Genomic DNA, 15,444 nt, shown 5'->3' with positions numbered 1-15,444 from the left:
TATCAGCGAGTTCAACCTTGCTGTTAATTCTTGGGGGATACTCGGTTTGTGGAGCAGTGGGGATGGTGCCAGGGGGTGGTTCTTCTCTTTTTAACTATTAGGAAAATCACATACATTGAAATACTGTGTTGAAAAGAAATTTTGAAGATGGCAATTAAAATTCAGCTTCTTTGTTATGCATGGTATAGAGCAGTCCTTAGCACAAGCTATTTTTTTACATAAAGCCTTAGTCTCATTAAGTGAGAGGGACAGTGCTGGCTGAATGAACTATTTGATATTTGGGTGGTTTTTTCCATGTTGCTTAGCGGAACCTAAACTTTATTTTCTGCCCACTATTCAAACAGAGCTCAGCAGGCAGGGTTATTTAATTCCTTGTAGGTTTTTCTATGGCACTTATCACTGTACTGCCACAAAGCTTCGTAAACCTTTAATTAATCTTTACACCACCTCTTTGATATGATTCAATTTAATCATTATTCAGGACTGGAGCCAGTAAATCTTTTCTTTACACAAAACGAGGTGAGGTCCTGTGGGAATATAGTCTGCAAGGTAATCAAACCTGATTATGCTGTACAGCTGCGTGAGGGTGGCAAATCAGGCTTACCCCCAAAAATCTGTTTCCAGGCATTTTTTAATGTGATTTTTACAATGATTGTGATACTCTTTAGACATTTTTGTATGTTAAAAATCCTATGAAAACAGCTTCCTGGGACGTAATGGAAGGAAGAGCACATCTCCAGCTTAGGATGTTTGACTTTTTGATTCATTATGCCTTGTAACTTTTTTGCTGCTACTTCTGTTAAAACAAAACCAAAGAAAACCAGCTCAGCGAGGAATGGGAGGAAACCCGGAGGAGGTTGTGGTGTGTGTGAGAGCGTTTCGGTGCCGTGTGTTCATGGAGGGGCTCGGTCGGTGCCGCTCACCCCACTGGGGTCTGGCTTCTCCACTGGGCACCAAGACTGGCATCAACTCGGTTCGACTTTTTGATTCATTATGCCTTGTAACTTTTTTGCTGCTACTTCTGTTAAAACAAAACCAAAGAAAACCAGCTCAGCGAGGAATGGGAGGAAACCCGGAGGAGGTTGTGGTGTGTGTGAGAGCGTTTCGGTGCCGTGTGTTCATGGAGGGGCTCGGTCGGTGCCGCTCACCCCACTGGGGTCCGGCTTCTCAACTGGGCACCAAGACTGGCATCAACTCTGTTATGCTGAATATTAAGGTCCTAAACGGAGAGCCTTTGACTTTTGAGGACACAGCATGATACTTCCCTGCGTGGTTAAGATGCTTGTCGGTGCACGTTGGGCCTATTTGTCTCTTCGTTTATCGTCGTTTCGACAAACGAGCAGGTCAGACCAACGATACGGCTCCGTGTTTGATCCTCCTGGCCCAGCCCCAGCAATCATTCTCAGATGACAGTTCAATTTCTCTGACTTCTGCAAACAGCAAGCCCAGAATTTTTGGCAATAATACGACTTACATAATTAGGCTTTTGCCCTACCACTTCCCTCCAAAAAATATATACTTGTGAATGACTGAAAATGTAGTCTGTCTTGAAACCTCCGTAACTGGGCTTAAATGGTGTTCTCTGCCCTGTCTCATCAGAATCACTTCAAGAAGAGACTCTCATTACTCTTCTAAATGTAAAAATCACTTTTAATGGTTTTCTTGTTATTATTTATAGCTAGGTAAATTACATTCTGAAGTTGGTTGGAGAATTATAATATTGGCAATCTCAAAACCAGAGTTGATAAAGAGTATCTGTTTTCTTTTTTCTAAGAATTCTCTGCAGGCAAATAGTATTTTGGATAGTAAATTAGTTTGCATGTTACATTCTTATGTATGCTTGCTCTATTGAATGGTGTCATGCTAACAGGGTGTTTCTGCTGAAATAAGGTCTAGGAAAAGTTTAGCCTTATTGTAAAACTTCGTAATTCTCTGCTGCCTTATTTCACAATGGGATTGGATTGTTTTCATTTCCAACCGTGTCCCAAAATGGGATTTGATACAGTAAGTGTGAGCCATAATTTTCTGTTGTGGGTGGAAGGCAAAACTGAAGAGTTAAGAACAATGATGTCTTTTCCCTCCTGCCAAGTTCTAGGTCTGTGAAAGGGCAGAGCAGAGTCTGTGCAGTGGACATCTGGACAACTTAAACCCAGCTCCGCATTCACCCATAGTCGTTACCTGAGTCTTAATTAATACATTCATATCCTTAGTTAGATTTTGTTAGTAAGGTTTGCAGTGTAGCAGTGTCAGTGATAGTCGGATCCTCATTTAGCATTTTAGAAAAAAAAATATTGCTTTTTTGTTGTGGAAAGTGAATCTTTTTCAAAAAAAAGAGGTGCTAATTGCAAATGTCTTAGGTTTTGATTTTTTCCTTTTAAAGGTGATTTTTCTGAAGTTTCTGAATGCAGGGCTGAGATAGATGGATATTGGCTTTGTATAAATACAACTAGCAGTAAGATAATATTTTTGTTCCAGATGGATACTGTTGTCTCTGCGCAACCTCGTCATTGCTTTATGGAAAATAAGGGGACCAGTGGGACCGGTCCTAATCACCCCAGCCTTCCAGCACGCTGCGTTTGTATATAGTCTTCTGATTTACAAGCCACGTGTGGAAAATGTGTGGTTAATGGGTTTTGCCTGTACAATTATTTCATTGTGAGGCACACTGATGACGCTCGCACCTATAAGACACCCTGTAACATTAATAAATTTCATGTTCTGTGCCCCTGAAAGAAAGCGTTTGTTTCAGTCATGCATCATCTTTTATCTGCATAAAAGGAAAAGGAGTGATAACATCCAGGTATTACAAACTTCTCCCGCCAGGTGAGATTCAGTTTTGTATAATGAATGTTTTGTAGTATGTCCATCTAAAGTGTTACCAACACTTTAGGACTGGTGACCTCTATTACGTCAATCGAGATAGATTTAGGCAGCATTTTAAAAACAAATGAGATTTGTGCAACATCTCATTACATTTTTGTAGGACAGTGAATTTCTAGATGTTTGAGATGTTCACAAATTTGTTTTTTTGCAAAGGTGTAAGTGAAGAAAGTTTGTTCTCTGTTGATAACACTATGTGTGCTGGCGTAATGCATTGTAGAGTTGTGTGCTGTTGACCTAGAGCAGCCTTTCTTAAAAATATATTAATTACTTTTAAAATTTTATTCAGATATTATTTTGGATTGAGGGCAGCCCTGAGAAGAAGGACTTGGGGGTGTTGGTGAATGAGAAGCTCAAGATGAGCTGGCAACATGGGCTGGCAGCCCAGAAAGCCCCCCGCATCCTGGGCTGCATCCCCAGCCCCGTGGCCAGCAGGGCCGGGGGGGATTCTGCCCCTCTGCTCCATTCTGGGGAGACACCCCCAGTGCTGCCCCACCTCTGGGGCCACCAACAGCAGAAGGACATGGACCTGTTGGAGCAGGGCCAGAGGAGGCCACGGAGATGCTGGGAGGGCTGGAGCCCCTCTGCTGGGAGGGGGGGCTGAGAGAGTTGGGGGGTTCAGCCTGGAGAAGAGAAGGCTCCGGGGAGACCTTAGAGCCCCTTCCAGTCCCTCAAGGGGCTCCAGGAGAGATGGGGAGGGACTCTGGATCAGGGAGGGGAGCCATAGGACGAGGGGGAAGGGTTTGACACTGACAGAGGAGAGAACATATCTTTGAGTAGGGATGTTGAGATTATTGGAAGGAGAGAGAGAAGCTTACAGATAGGCAAAAGGGGATGTTACGATGGGAGATGCTTTCAAAGGCTGAGGAAATTTTGGGGACACTGCAGAATATTTGTCTTCTTTGGGAAGCACTGAATGTCAGGAATTGAAGGGGGGGTGGATATGAGTCATGGGAAAAGACCTGATGTGTGCCTGCATGCCTAACTCCTTTTTCTTTTTTTTTTTTTTTTTTTTTCCTTTACAAATTTGGTAGTTCTGATCCTTTCCTCCCTACATCTCTTTCCCCTCCTCAGCAGTCAGGGTTAGCCAGCTTGTTCCTGCCGAGCTGGGGCAGTGTCACCCAGCCAGTGCCACCAGGTAGAATGGACAGCAGTTGAGTTCTTCTTGCTTTTCCCCGAGTGGTGACACCAAGCGTGGTCGGTCTTCTCTCCCTGCCCGCTGTTGGCAGAGAAAGTTCAGGAACACATTATCCTGGAGGACTCTGGCTGCCTTCGAAGCAGGGTTGAATCTTTCCTGCTGTCCCAAAATTGGATTAAAAACAAGTGAGTGATAAAAAAAGAGAAAGATTTGTGCTCTGGTGGTGGTCACTCTCAAACGGCTGCAGCGTTTGGCTGTGATTCCACGTATCTGTGCCTTAATCGAAGGGAAATTTTGCCTCTCTGGTAAATCAATAGCTAATCTTTGGCTTGAAACCACCATTTTTAGCATTGTTGTTTGGAAGCCCCCACGTTGCTGTTAGACTTTCCATCCATTGAAGATGGTGAGAGGGTCATTGTGACCACCCCATCCCCTTAGAAGAGAAGGGTCGTGCCAGCTCTGTGGGGAGGGGCAGCCATGGGAAATACGTGGAAACGTAATTCCCAAGACTTTGCTGTTTTGTCAGAAAGCTGGAAGTTAATAGCAAATAATTAAAACTTTTTGTGTTGTTTTATTTGTGTCCTTTGTTTATTGTAAATTGTGAAAATTTTATTTAAAACCTCTTCTTTCCTTTTTTTTTGGGGGGGGAAGCAAAAGCACAGTAAGAAAAAATAGGGCTGTTTCCATGGAAAAATAGTTTTGATGGAGGATTTTCAGCAGTCTCTAGGTTTGGTTTTGAGACTAAAGATGGCCTTTCTGGAAGGAAGAACGTCTTACCTTGTGTGCCTGTAGGATTGGAAACAATAACTTGGATCCACTGGAAAAAGCAGGGTTTCAGCTTCCCAGTTCGGTCGAAACATTCACTGCCGGTACTTGTCAAGGCTTGAGAGCATGAACTTCTGACGCTTGGGTTTGGGCTTTGGAGCAGGGAGGGCTGAGGGACTGCTTTTGAGAGGTTTTCCCTTATAAAAGGGTTGATGGGGTTATCGTTTCTTTACTTTCGAGACCTGTAAATTTGTAGTTAGGGACAGCGAAGGGCATTCTGTAGTAGCTAGTGGAATTAATACAATTTTTAACATTCCATATGTCTGTTAGAGAATACTACACACGTGTATGTGCACGTATGCATACAACATATAGAGTTAAAACATATTATTTCATGTATTACTGCTTTAAGCAATCCAAGGGCAGCACTTTGACAGCTGAATGTGGTGGTTCTTTTTTCTTGTTTTCTTTTACTGGATCCAGAGGACAACGGATCCATCAGCATCTGGAGTAAAGGGGCTGTTCTCTGGGGACTGGGGTTTTTGGGAGCTCCACAATTTGGGATAAGTCAGTTTTCCCTTATAAAAGGGTTGATGGGGTTATCGTTTCTTTACTTTCGAGACCTGTAAATTTGTAGTTAGGGACAGCGAAGGGCATTCTGTAGTAGCTAGTGGAATTAATACAATTTTTAACATTCCATATGTCTGTTAGAGAATACTACACACGTGTATGTGCACGTATGCATACAACATATAGAGTTAAAACATATTATTTCATGTATTACTGCTTTAAGCAATCCAAGGGCAGCACTTTGACAGCTGAATGTGGTGGTTCTTTTTTCTTGTTTTCTTTTACTGGATCCAGAGGACAACGGATCCATCAGCATCTGGAGTAAAGGGGCTGTTCTCTGGGGACTGGGGTTTTTGGGAGCTCCACAATTTGGGATAAGTCAGTCCCAGTTTAGGTTGCCTTTTTTTTTTTTAGTGTGGTAAAATAATTTATTAGAATGAAATACCTTTTAAATAGTAGAGAACAAGACCCTCAATTGGAAATGAATAGTCTTAGAACTGGAATGAAATTTCCTTTTAATTTAATGAAGTAGTAGGTTGCAAGGTACATAATTGGATTCTGTAATAGGTACTTATTAGCATTTTCATCCTAAGCTTTAGGATAAGTAATTACTTTAATGTTTAAAAACCGAAATTAATTTGTTTTGTAACAAAAGTTGTGATTGATTTTACTGCACGGTTCTTAGCAAGCGAGGGTTGGGATGCAGGGGTTTATCTCCTCTCTAAGGCTGTGACCTGTCTTGCCTGTGTTATTCAGCTGTTCTGCCAGCAAGGTCAGCTCCACACGCTCACACAGATTTACATACGTTGACATCTAAGTTGAATTAGGCCCCGTGAGTGTATCTTATGTCTCGCCAAGCTAGCCATAAGGGGAAATCTTTTCAAAGACTTTAGCAATCTTAGAGCTCTTTGCTTTATTTCTAAACCCTGTAATTAGTGGTTTCAAGAAAACTGGATTTGCTTCTTCCCAAACCTGCGGGATATGCACAGTAATTTTAAAATCTAGCCTCTAAACACGGTCTGGCTCCTAACATTTCTAAGTGAAAAGTGTTTTAGATGTCTGAGCATCAAGCTGGCTTAGAATTGACTTTTTTTCTCTATAATACAATCCTCTTCCTACTCCTTTTTTTTTTCTTTTTGTCTTCCAATTTCTTATATTGGAAAAATAGATAGTATTTTCTTTGCCCTGTTGACACAATATTATGGCATGGCAAAGATAACACTTCACTGTTTGCATCTGGAGGCTCTGATGGTGTTTGAGACCTTGTAGTTCAAGATAAATTATGTTTGTGATTATCATCAACCCTTCAGAAATTAAAATTAGTATGCAAATAACAGGAAAGATTATCAAGATTTTAATTAGCAAATAACAATTTTTCAACCTAGATAAACTAGATTTATCTGTTACGCACTCCAGCTGCATTTTTAAAGTGTTCTTAGCCCAGCTTAAGAGAATAGAAAAAAACACTGGCAAATTGTGAATTGCAAGGAGCTGCTGAGAAATGAAAAATATTCTTGGTAAACCTGATCTTCCTGGCCTGCTGTTCAGTTCGAGTAAAGCAGTCAGAGAATGAGGTCAAGATAAATTGGGTGCTATCAAACGCTTTTCCTCATTTGTGTTTCACCCCGTAGAACTTGGAAGAGATGGGCGGGTTCGTTGCCTCCGCTGCCCCGCAGTCTTCGGCGGTTGTGAAAGAGTTATTAGGTTTTAGAAAGATGAGCAGAGTGTGTGCTCTGCGTGCCCCTGCTCACCGTTCATTGCAGAGCTTTTAGAAAGCAGTCTAAGCTTTGAAACGACCAGGAGGGACAGCTTTTGTGCCAGGGCGAGAGAACAGAAGGTAATGGAAAGCGTCGCTGAGTTCTGGGTCAGCGTGATCCAGCCCATGGAAGCAAAATGGGCTATTCCCAAAATTGCCAGCTCCTGCTTTCTGGAGACAAGAAGTACCTGCTGGAGCAGCAGCTGCTGCCAGGGCACCATGCACTACCTTCTGCACCTGTGTTCTGGTTTGACCCAGACAGCTAATTGTGGCTGTTGCCCCAAAAAAAACCCCAAATCAAGTGAGAGCTGCAGTGAAGACTCGTCTGGGCCCTCCCTTTGTCCTTTGCTGTCCTCTTACTCTTTGCTCAGTTCCTTCATGAAGATGGGCTGTGGTACAATAACAGGGTGCCTTCAGTGTGGAGTAGGAGGCTATTGCTTTCTGGAGGTGGTGGAGGGAAAACTGGAAAACAGAGGAAAAGGGTTCTTGCTGATGAGGGCAGGCTTTAATTAACCAAAATTAACCAAAAGCTTTTTGAGTTGTTAAATGTCTTAAGAGTTTTTTTGATCTGATATGAAATGGCTGGTTCTAGATTGCTAAATATTTACAGATCAGTGATGTGAGAAACACCGACTCACATCTTAGAATTTAAAGAGGACAAAGTCACCGAAGCAAAGGTTAAAAAAAAAAATAATTTATTAATACGAAACAGCGCTGAATCGGGTGCACCAAAAATAGATGCACCATGATCTTTTAGCTTTCAGGTATTTTATACCTTTATCCCGGCTGCTTGAGTTTCTGTCTCCCTTCTCATTGGCTGAGACGTTGGAGCTCACATTCTTCCCGACCGCTTGACCTATTACAGGTTTATTTTGCACTTTTTCCCATATAAGGCACACATACACCTATTCTACGAAATCATCATCCTAAACACGCCTTTGATTAGTTGATTATGCTGCACGTTATTTCAGAGTCTTTGTTACCATCTACTTGGCAGATTTACCAGACTGGTTTCTTTGGCCTTATTGATACTCCCCTACCCTCTGGGTTCCTGTGTCGAAGGCCATGTTCCAGTTTGTTTCTCTTCCTCTAGATAACGCTCTGCGAACAAGGATCCCTTGATAGACCGAGGACATTTTTGGGGATTAATTGGATACAATTTATTAGACTCTACTACTATCACACTAACAATGATACATCAATTAGCTGAAGCAAAACTTAGCTTATTTCCCACACTGATCTGATTTTTTTCATTTGCACTCAGTGATATGCTATATAAAATCCCTCTGTTTCTTCAAAGAAGTGAGCACTACAGAATAAGAATCACAGAATCCCATGGGGTTGGAAGGGACCTCTGGAGATCATCTAGTCCAACCCCCTGCCAGAGCAGGTCCACCCAGAGCAGGTTGCACAGGAACGTGTCCAGGCGGGGTTTGAATGTCTCCAGAGAAGGGGACTCCACCACCTCCCTGGGCAGCCTGTTCCAGGGCTCTTCTATCCTCAAAGTAAAGAAGTTCCTCCTCATGTTTAGGTGGAACTTCTTATGTTCAAGTTTTTGCCCATTTCCTCTTGTCCTGTCCCTGGGCACCAAGGAAGAAGACTGGCCCCATCCTCCTGACACCCATCCTTTAAGTATTTATAGGCATTGATCAGATCCCCCCTCAGTCTTCTCTTCTCCAGACTAAAAACACCCAAGTCCCTCAGCCTCTCTTCATAAGGGAGCTTCTCCAGGCCGCTCATCATCTTTGTAGCCCTAAGAACTACAGTACAGCTAAACATTTTTTAAAAAGTTTTAAAATAACCCCACTCTGAGGCCAGACAAGCCATCACCATCTGTTCCTGGGTCCTAGAAGAGCTTGCAACTCCGGATATTCTTGGGCATTGCTATATTTTGAGTTTCCTTGGCAGTTCTGTTCTTGTTGGGCCAGTAGGGAGCTGGCACTGGGATGCCTGCAGGCTCCGTCCTTTTGGGAACAGGCAGCTTCGTTACTGGAGTTATTGCCCAGCAGTGCGTGAGTGTGGATGCAGTTAATACACGTGCACACTCATAAACACATTTCCTTACTAGATATTCCCATGTTTGGTTTTTAAACAGGATTGCATAAGTTAGGGTTTGACAGGAATGGAAGGGAATAAACCAATTATTTTGCTACAGCTTAATATTGGGCGTAAGTCTAACATTTCAGTCTCGAGGAACTTCACTGATAGGAACAAAACCATCTCATGTTCTGTGATGTCTGGCATATTGTTGAAACCTTTAACTAATCAAGGACAGGTAAAACGAGAAGGTGTGCGCTGGCTTCTGTTCAGGGATGCTTTTCTTTTTGTGACAGAGAGAAGGTACTTCGATGCGATTAAAAACTACTTGCAATGCACCTCTATGTTAAGAAAAAAAAGACAAAGTGATCTGGAAGAATGTTGTGTTTTAATATAGAATATCTTCTGGTCACTGGTGTAATCGTGGTTACTTAATGCTTTGTAAGAAGTGTGTGAAGTTGGTGCGTTTTGTGGTATCTGAGTCACTGAGCGAGGAGCTGAGCTGTGTGTGGATCTCGGGCACAGCTGTCGAGATAGCTCTTTGCAAGGAACTTTAAATGTCATTTTCCTTATTGTGCCTCTCTGAACTTCCTGCATACTTAATACATTTTAACTGTATTTCCTTATCGTATCAGAATGGATTTAAAAGCAAACACCCCATCTCGCTTAAATGAGAATTTTTGTTTACTTTTTTTTTTCCTGTGAAATGTATTCTAACCGAAGTAATAAAAATCGAGGTGATAAGTGGGGCAGCTCTGCAGCTGAGCATGTGGAAGAGGAGAAGCAGTATTTTTCCTTCAGGCACATCGCCACCTAGCAGCTGTTAACTAAAATTTACTCATTTTTTTAGTGCCTGAGCTGCAACACAGATATTTTTGTCCCTTCAAGAATGGAATTATACTGAGCAATACTGTGTGGTGGTTTACATCAGAGTGTGTCTCGCTGCTGTAAAAACTGCTTTTTCTCGTTAGCAAAATTGGTCACTGTAGAGATGTTTCCCTTTGCTGGTGATCATCAAGGGTGAAGCTTGAGTTGTGTCCCAGTGAATGGCTGGTTCCTCTTCTGCGGCGCTGGTCCTCACCCAGTATCAGGCATTTTCCCACTGGAAGGTGGTGTGTGGCACAGGGTGCAGACCAGACCAGTAAAACTGCACCAAAACCATTTTCTCAGGTGGAAGAGGGGAGGATGGTGGCAGAGGGCTGGCAGGGCTGAGGACAGCAGAAAGGAGGGCTCCGTGGTAGCTTCCTCGAAAACGTTTGTTCTAAAGCAGCTCATTATATGTTTAAGTGCTGTAAAAACCATATATAGAGTCTTAATGTCAAATCTGGCATTATGGAACTTGATATATTAAGGAATTGCCATTTTTTCCTAAAAAAAAAACAAAAACCAAAACAGGTAAACAAATAACAGACGTTTGTAAGGATTGATTTTTATGTTAGGTCCTATTATTGCTCAAGTCAGTCATGACTATGTATTTTTATAGTGGAAAAGTTTTTATCAGCATTTAGGAACCAGTGACCAATAGCATACTACGTCCATAACATGCACTGTAACTCTTTGACAAGGTAAGTTTCTCCAGCTTTTCCTTTTAAATCTGAAGAATGCTGTGTTCTCACCAGCCTTTGGTCCCCCCGTGGTGGGGCTGCAGCTGGGGCAGATGTTTGTTTTCACAATGCATCTCCTGGCTGCCCTTCTCTGCTCTGCATCACAGAGCGGGTGCAGACATCAACTGGATTCCACCCAGACAGAAAGCAGCTGAAAGGAGCAGAGCAGGAGTGTCCCCAGTGGGCTCCAGCTGCCCAGGGACATGGGTCCATCTGACCAGACATAAGCCAGCTCACAGAAAACACGTGGAGTGTAGATATAGGTGAGCCTGCCACACCGGTTCCTTCACACTACTTCCCTAAGCTTTTCCTCTCTTTCTCCAAGAGAGTGAGTTTTGATATTTTCTTACTGTGAGAATTGTAGAGGAGCAGCACCAAAATCTTGTCACACTCCAGCCTGATGCCAGGGACTAGCTGTCCAAACACATATTTAGTCTCCTGGTTTTGACATCGGTGATTTACCTACTCACTAGAACCTCCTTTTTTCTTTTCCTTGCGTCAGAATATTTCTGTGATTAGACATTTTGGTGTTCACACAGATTTGTTTGGTCTTCAAACTAAATTTGCTTTCCCTATAAAAGTAAATCAGAAGATCACCTAGAGGCTGAACTCTCTCATCTGTTATGTAGGCCAATTAAAATAAAATCTAATGAACTTTGATGTGAAGTCCGGGGCGCTTCAGAGAGACACGTGGATTTTCAGTTACCTCTAGGGGATGCTGTTGTGTTAAAAGTTCCAGTTTTCAACGTTTTCTATAGAGATAAGGGTATTGATCTGTCTTACAGCAGAAAAATGTGTTCAATCCTATAGGAGGTTCTCCAGCTCATGTGAAGCAGAGATGCTACAGCATATAATTGTGTTTGAAGCTATTGATATGTAGAATGAACAGAATGAACTAACAAAGGTCCTGGGGGGGATGTTAATAACTTGTTTTTCTGGGTATGCTGAACCAAACCGCTGAGGCATTGATTATTAGTTTCAGTTCAGTGTATCTCAGACTGGTGATGTGTTTGATGACCAGCAGTTGGAATCAAGCAGCTGGGAATTCTTTGCTGTCAGGAACAGAGTACTTCACAGTGACCCTGTCAGTATTTAAGGCGAATGTCTGCTGGACATGAATTTGTTGAGCTGTTTCTTCCAAAGAAAGGTTACCTATGAATGGATTTTGATTTTAGAACACTTGAGATACTTATCCCCCGCCCCTCTATTCGTTAACTAGGCATCACCTTACTTTCAGCACAGATATTTTAATTCAGAAATTCATAAAGCTCCCAGTGCTTGGTACCAGTTTAGTATAATTTAATGTAAAGCATCTAAGTTGTTCATTATGTGACATTTCACAAGTGCTAATCACAGTGTATGCTGCACTGCTCAAAGCCATCCACCTAATAAAGACATCATTGCTGTCTAAAAACCTGTAGACCAGTGACTACTGGTCTAATAAAGAAGACTGCTTTATTAGCGTCTGGACAACAACACTGAGCAGTCAGTGGTTTGTAGACAATACCCAACCTTGCTTTGCCAGACTACTTGAAGGAACGTGTATCTTTGAATATAGAGGGGCATTTTTATTGGTCTTTGAACTCTAGTGCCCTTCTGTAGCTGACACATTCTGCACAAACCCTGTCCTGCAGACCACTGCTCTGAAGAAGTTTAGAACATTGCTTTCTTTTCTGCCTCGTCACCCAAGAAATAGAAGTATTTTAAATTGGAGAAATTAAATATTTGTCTCTTCTTATCCTTCCCAAACATCCATAAAATGTGTTGCATTAATGTAAATTCAGGGATGCTCTCTATATTAAAAGCTGTACATATCAGAAATATTTTCCTCAAAAGCCTTGGCATACCTACGTGAGAAACTTGCATTTCATGCTGAAGAATCACATCACTTCTGTTTATGTTGTATGTATGAATTTTTATCACAGTTTATATCTTAAAGGATTAAGCCTTCTCTCGATGCCTTTATTAAATGGTTGGTTTAATCTGAAGCATTGCTATAGAATATCTTTGGATTTGAGTATGCACAACAGGATCTGCTACATAAAACCTCCAGTCTCCCTGCTTAAAAACCGTAAGGTTCTTCTGTTTCTTAAAAACATTTCTCTTTCTAGAAAATCCTGTGCACTACTTTGGTCTGCAGATGTGTGGTTGCAACTTTTGGGGTGACAAGTGCTGTGAGACAAAAAAACAACTGCAACCTTCTAATTAGGTACCATCCAAGAAATATACTGTTACCTCAGCGTTAAGTTTTTACACCTTGTTGAAGTCTTAGAGTAATAGCACTTCCAATTAGGAGAGTGCCCTTTTTGCATATAAATAATCAACAAATACTTCTTGATCTTCATCTTCCCAGCAATGCAGAGTGCCTTTTGGATAATTTTGTTTCCCTCTGTATTGAATTCAGCACTGCTAGTGGATGTTCTCCCTCAACTGAAGCGTACAGGTAGATAATGCACAGGATGACTTTTTGTGTCTGAAGTGAAGAGAAAAAACCTTACTTGTGTTCTAGGGGATCTTCCTTGGAGATAAATTTCCTATTCCTAGTTATCCTAGTATAGCAGGCTGAATATGAATCAGCAGCGTGCCCAGGTGGCCAAGAAGGCCAGCAGCATCCTGGCCTGTATCAGGAACCGTGTGGCCAGCAGGACTGGGGCAGTGTTGGTCCCCCTGTACCGGGCACTGGTGAGACCCCACCTTGAGTGCTGTGTCCATTTCTGGGCCCCTCACCCTTGAGGGCTGTGTCCACTTCTGGGCCCCTCATGACACGAGGGACATTGAGGGGCTGGAGCGGGTCCAGAGAAGGGCAATGGAGCTGGTGAGGGGTCTGGAGCACAAGTCTTGTGAGGAGAGGCTGAGGGAGCTGGGGGTGTTCAGCCTGGAGAAAAGGAGGCTGAGGGGAGACCTTCTGGCTCTCTCCAACTCCCTGAAAGGAGGGGGTAGCCAGGGGGGGTCGGTCTCTTCTCCCAAGGAACAGGCCATGGGACAAGAGGAAATGGCCTCAAGTTGCACCAGGGGAGGTTTAGGATGGATATTAGAGAAATTTTTTTCACAGAAAGGGTCGTCAAACGTTGGAACAAGCTGCCCAGGGCAGTGGTGGAGTCCCCATCCGTGGAGGTATTGAAAAAACAGGTTGACATGGTGCTGAGGGACATGGTTTCGTGGTGGATGTTGCAGTGCTGGGTTAATGGTTGGCCTTGATGATCCTAGGTGTCTTTTCCAACCCTGATGATCCTATGATCAGTAGTAACTTTAGCGGAACTGCTTGGTCTCATTGAAACACCCCAACATTGAAGCAATACTTTTCAAAACACCTCGATAAAAGGTCAGCCCATGAGTTGCATCTGTAACGTAATGTCTTCCCCGTCTCTGACAGGGAGGAGGAAATCTCAGAGTGGAAAGGAAAGTTTGTTACTGGTGCTAGTGTGTACATTCCAGTTCTCCATCCCAGGAAGGCAGGGATGAGGTGTGTGCCAAGCCAAGGAGGACGGGGGGAGGCATGGGGAAGATCAGGGCTCCATTAGCTATTTTCCCTCGTGAGACCAAACCTCCCCAGTGTTAATTTCTCTTTTTCTGTCAAATCAGACTTCAGGTGTGGATCAGTCGCAGGAAATGCGAACTGATGCCCATTAGGGTAGCACATGCTCATGCCCAGACAGATGTTCTTGCCCTCTTAGGATGAGTTGTGCACATCTGTATAAGCAGCCAGAGTCTTTGTGATGGAGGTTTGGCCTGCAGAAGGGCAGACCACATCCTGAGAGGGGAGCCACTGCTGGAAAAATCTCGTTGGTGGTGTCATCTCAGCTGGGGCTGTGCTGTTAGAAATGCAGGACACGGGGTGGTTAACTGCTGATGGCCCTTTAAAAAAGCAAATGTGATGTATTTGTACCTGATCAAATCAATGTACTGATTTTATTGTAGCTGTGTGTGTGGGGAGTACACTGTACCTGTCTATATGCATATGGGGGTGCCTCATTTATTTCGTGTTAATTGTCAGTATCATGCCAGAGCTGCTGTTCTGTTCCATTACTGTAAAATAGCACTACTTTTTGCTGCAGTAATGTTCCATTACTGTAAAACAGCACTACTTTTCGCTGCAGCAGTGTTGGGATGTGTCTGAGGCCGCGCTGGGAAATTTAAATAAACGTTTAAGAGAAAGAATTGATTTTAAACAGATGGATTTAAAAGCTCCGCTCTCCTGCTCAGGAGCCCGACCAAAAAGTTGCTCTCCCTCAGCTCCTGCCCCATGTCCAGAGGGGGCCCCTCTCCTCCCCGGGCTGCCCCTGCTTTCCTCCTCCTCCTCCTCCCCCTCGCCCCGTGGGGAGCGGCTCAGGCCCGGCCCCCCCGCACATCCCCCCGGGCACAGCCTCCCTCCCGCCGCCTCCTCTCTCTCTCTCTCAAACCCTGGGTGCATTTAGGGGCTGACCTGCTGCAGAAAACATCCCTGACATTTGCGGAGCTCGGGGATTGCCGGAGCGCCCCCGCCCGCCGCCGGGAGGAAGCCGGGTGACACCGGGGCCGTACCGAGCATCGCCCGCATGTGCGGGCCCTGCGCTCCCCGCCTTTGTCCCGCCCGCCCCGGCCCTGCTGCCTCTTCATTGGGAAAGCTTGAAAAGTTGTTTGGTTTGGGGTTTTTTTTGGTTTTTTTTTTTTTTTTTTTTTTTTTGGCGGGGTTCTTTTTTTGTTTTTAGCCGTCT

At 43.5% G+C, this 15,444-nt stretch overlaps 1 protein-coding gene across 2 annotated transcripts in view; it reads left to right on the top strand.

The window, feature by feature from the left end:
* VGLL4 (vestigial like family member 4) overlaps nt 1–15,444 on the top strand; it is a 118,690-nt gene that overhangs the window by 54,363 nt on the left and 48,883 nt on the right. The window lies entirely within an intron of this gene.

The sequence above is a fragment of the Calidris pugnax genome, unplaced genomic scaffold (genome assembly GCF_001431845.1).
Source record: "Calidris pugnax isolate Ruff unplaced genomic scaffold, ASM143184v1 scaffold201, whole genome shotgun sequence".
Lineage (NCBI taxonomy): Eukaryota > Metazoa > Chordata > Aves > Charadriiformes > Scolopacidae > Calidris > Calidris pugnax.
This window is presented reverse-complemented; position numbering and strand designations above follow the sequence as displayed.